The following is a 4,372-nucleotide window of genomic DNA, read 5'->3' as shown; positions in this document are numbered from 1 at the left end:
AATAAATCAAAAAATCAGCCGGGCGTGGTAGCGCGTGCCTGTAATTCCGGCTACTTGGAAGGCTGAGGCGGAAGGATCGCCGGAGCCCAGCAGGTCGAGGCTGCGGTGGCCGGGAGCAGCCACTGCACCCCAGTCTGGGCGACAGAGTGAGACTCCAGCTCAAAAAAAAAAAAAAAAAATACCTCTTCAGGTATGGACAGCCATAAAGCAAATAAAAAATGCTTTTTAGATTGTTCAAGTTTAGAGAGACTAGCAATTGAAATTAAAATCTGAAGTTTCCTTCAGACAGTCAGCTAATAGCAATTGCATTTTATAGAGCAGCTACTATGTGTAATACAGTATGCTGTAAATTTTATTTGTATCATCTCAGTTAACCCTCATTAAAATTCTGTAGGGGGCTGGGTTGCAGGCTCAAGCCTGTAATCCCAGCACTTTGCGAGGCTGACATGAGAGGATTGCCTGAGCACGGGTTCAAGAACAGCCTAGGCAACTTGGCAAGACCTCATTGCTACAATATATCAAAAAATTAGCCAGACATGGTAGTGCATGCCTATAGTTCCGGCTACTTGGAAGACTGAGGCAGAAGGATCACCTGAGCCCAGCAGGTTGACACTGAGGTGGCCGTGAGCCTGGGCAATGGAGTGAGTCTCCAATTAAAAAAAAATTCTATAGGCATCATTGCTTTTTATTTTAAAAAGAGAAAAAACGGGGCTCTGGGAGGTTAGTAATTTGACAAAATTCACACAACTAACAAGAAACAGCACAAAAATTTGAACTCAGGTCACTTAAACTCTTAATGACCAAGAGATGTGGGGATTAGGGCTTCAGGGTAAGATTTGGGGCCCATATCCTGTTTCTCTTTTGGAAATTAAGATCCCTCCCAGGTTCTAAAAAAAGAAAAACGGCACACATACACACACACACACACACACACACACACACACACACACACACACACACACACACAAACAGCCAAAGAAGGAATGTCTACATGGGGATTATTATCACCCTTCTTAGTAGCTGGCAAGTGGAGCCAATGTGGGATCTCTAGGAAACATGGGAGAACTAAATTTAAATCTGAAGATGAATGGGACCTCCTTTCCCTCTCTGGAAGAAGAGCAAACTAAAAACTCAGGACCTTAACTAGCTGCTGTGCAGAGGATCATGGGCCAGCCTCACGACATCAGATGCCAGTGGGATGGCAAGAGCAAGAGAAAAATGACTTTGTTTGCTTTTAGGAATCTACTGCAGACCCAGCCCTGGGTCAGTGCTTACAGGAAAAGAGAAGCAAGGAAATTCCCAGTCCCCTATGGCAGGTGGAAAAAGGGGCCATGCAACAAAATACAGGGATCCTTATCCCATGTACCAACCTACTTAAGGCATGGCAGGCTTTCCAGCGATCATGGCAGCTACCTTCCCTCACGTGGGACATCCCTAGAAAGAGGTAGAAAGAGGTAAGAATTTCCCATCGCAAGCCTTTCCCAGGAGGGAACGGGTATCGGAAGGCAGAAGTGTGGACACATATTTGTTCCTCTTTTCTGTGGACTAAAGCAAGAGTGGGGCCAAGAAGAAGACGGATTATCTTCTGTGGTGGAAGCAGCATGTAAGTGGGCAGTTTCAGAGCCCCCTGAACTGAGAACTGGGCAGACTCTATTGGTGGCCTACCACATCCCCATCATTAGCTGGGAGGTAGCTATAGACTATTTGTGATCCTAGGCCATTCTGCATCTCTCTTAGACCTCTCTGATAACAGGAGATGCTTTGGCAGCCTGGAAATTACCCCTAGAGGAATCCTCAATTAACAAGGGGTAGGAAGCAATGTATAAGTGCACTGTTGTAGAAGGATCTGAAATGTGTCCCACAGTCTTTTGGAAGGTCCCTAGCAAGATGAAGTTCTGGTTCCTCACAGCAAAAGCCCACTCATGAGCACCTTTGTACTGGGTTTTCTCCCTTCTTGGCTCTCTTCCCCCAGTCTCACAGTGCTTCATGGGATCACATCCCAAAGAAACTGCTTGTACTCAAACTCTTGACTCAGGTTCAGTTTTGGGGGGAAGCTGAACTAAGATAGGATTTTCCAGGAAGGAGGTATCAGTTCCTTGTTGCTACCCCAAAGGCTCTCCGTTACAAGTGTGAGAGCTGCTTAGTTTGTGTCAGTAGAAAGTCACACAAGTGTCCCACTGTCCCACATTTCCACAGGTGTTGCCCTCAGGATCTGCAGATAAAGCTTCATGATGGAAAGGCATTATGACTTGAAGGACTCCAACCTTCACCATCTTAGTGAGAAGAGTATCCAGGGAGTGGCCGTGGTAGGAAGTCTAGTGTTTCAATATTCTCTCACAGAAGAGAGAAGTGGCAATTTTTCAAAACAAATCTCATGAACTTGAAAGGCAAGCCATAAAAACTTTATGTTTAGGCCGGACGTGGTGACTCAAGCCTGTAATCCCAGCACTTTGAGAGACCAAGGCAAGATTGCTAGAGCCCGGGGTTCGAGACCAGCCTGAGCATCTTGGTGAGACCTTGTCTCTACAATATATCAAAAAATTAATCAGCCATGGTAGCATGCGCCTGTAGTTCTTGCTACTTGGAAGTCTGAGACAGAAGGATGGCCTGAGCCCAGTGGGTCAACACTGAGGTGGCCATGAGTATGCCACTGCACTCCAGCCTGGGCAACAGAGTAATACACTGACTCAAAACAAAAAAATAACTTTATGTTTGAATCCTAACTCCAGACACTCAATGATTGGAGAATGTAGTTGGAAAAAATTATGCTTCATACTTGTTTTTTCTTAAGTGATAGGACCATAATTTTCTACTTAGCAAACAGTAATAATAACACTTAATTTCAGGACTGTGATAAATAAATGAGATCATCAATACAAAGTGCTTAGCTCAGTGCTGGCACAGTGTGAGCATTCAAAAAGTATGGCTTCTCTTTCCTCTTCCATAAATGTGAATGTCCTTCCCTCTCCCCAAGAAACCAGAATTTATGCTAGTTTCTCACTCAGCCTGAACATATCATTCACAGGTACTTTAACATTGTCACTACCAGTTTTTAAGAACCATCCCTAGGTTCTTGTATTTCAAATCAAATTGTTTTGAAATGAAAACCAAAAAAACATCCTGTCCTTTTTCATGTATTTCTTAAGTTGTCTGATTTCTACCAACATGGAATTTTAGGTACCAATGTATCTTTAACTGATTTTTTTTATAATCAAATCTACTTTGAGTACATATCACTGTGATTAATACATCTTGTTCCTTCATCGAAACAAGGAATATCAGAAGTGCCTACTTCTAGAGCTTGGAGGTTGAGTGTAGGCCAGATAATACGTCTTTCACCAAAGGAAAATCCCATTTCACAGGGGAGACAAGGCATAGCAAAGAAAGGTGCTTACTTCTATATTAGATGAGATAGAATTATTTCTGTTGCTTCTACTATTTAGCCAATATGAATTTCTGTTTCTACAAGTCAATCTCATTTTCTAGTTCTAGTACTTTGCTCTGTCAGCATCTAAAGAATGCTGTTTATCCTTCCTATTTCCATGTTTCAATTTCCAATCCTACCATGATTTCTCCCCTCTCAATACATTCATGTATTTTTCATACCTTTTCTCTCACCCTCCTAGGCTCACTTTGCCTTTTCTTCCTGTTAGCTTGCTACACCAAAGCCATGACAAGAACAGGCTGTTTCCATAATGCCTTACAGAAAATGCGGTGGAAACATCTATGGAAGCTGTGTCCCTGGATGAGACACAAGGTCCCAACTGGTGTTTTGTATTCAGTTCACTCTGTGCTCAGGGCCTCACGAAGAGGCTCTGTAGTTTTTATAAGTGTGCTCTTTAGTGACTTCCACAAATGTTTTTACTTTTCATTCTTCTAACTTCTCTAAAATCAATAATAGAAAAATTCCCGTGATCCTAGTAGAAGAATAACATAGGCCTCGAAACAACAAACAAATTCCCTCATCATCTGACCAAATGAAATATTCAACTCTGAGTTGCTAAGCCCAACCTAGACACTCCTCCCAGGTTCCCTGCGGCCCCACTCTCAGGTGCAAGCATGCAGATTTCCCTAACAACTGCCAGAGACTACAATCTCACAACTCACAGCAAACAGGAAGCAGGCACTGTCAGTCACATGAAATGGGGTCAGAGCTTCAAGCCACAGAAAGACTCAATGCCAGATTTCTATCATCCACCCTAATGACGTCGTGCATTTTCACAAGTATGCGACTCAGAATCCTCTCTGTTTCTCAGGGCAGACCATAGATACCATCTGCCCCATGCTCTCACCCAACAAAAGAATTCTGTTGTAACATTCCTGAAGTTTAGTCATCCAACCTCTGCCGGGCTATTTCTAGAGGGCAGTCAAC

The sequence above is a fragment of the Carlito syrichta genome, unplaced genomic scaffold, assembly GCF_000164805.1.
Source record: "Carlito syrichta isolate Samal-C Ts95f unplaced genomic scaffold, Tarsius_syrichta-2.0.1 Scaffold305221, whole genome shotgun sequence".
In the NCBI taxonomy this organism is placed as follows: domain Eukaryota; kingdom Metazoa; phylum Chordata; class Mammalia; order Primates; family Tarsiidae; genus Carlito; species Carlito syrichta.
The sequence above is the reverse complement of the archived record's forward strand: the minus strand, read 5'-3'. Positions refer to the sequence as shown.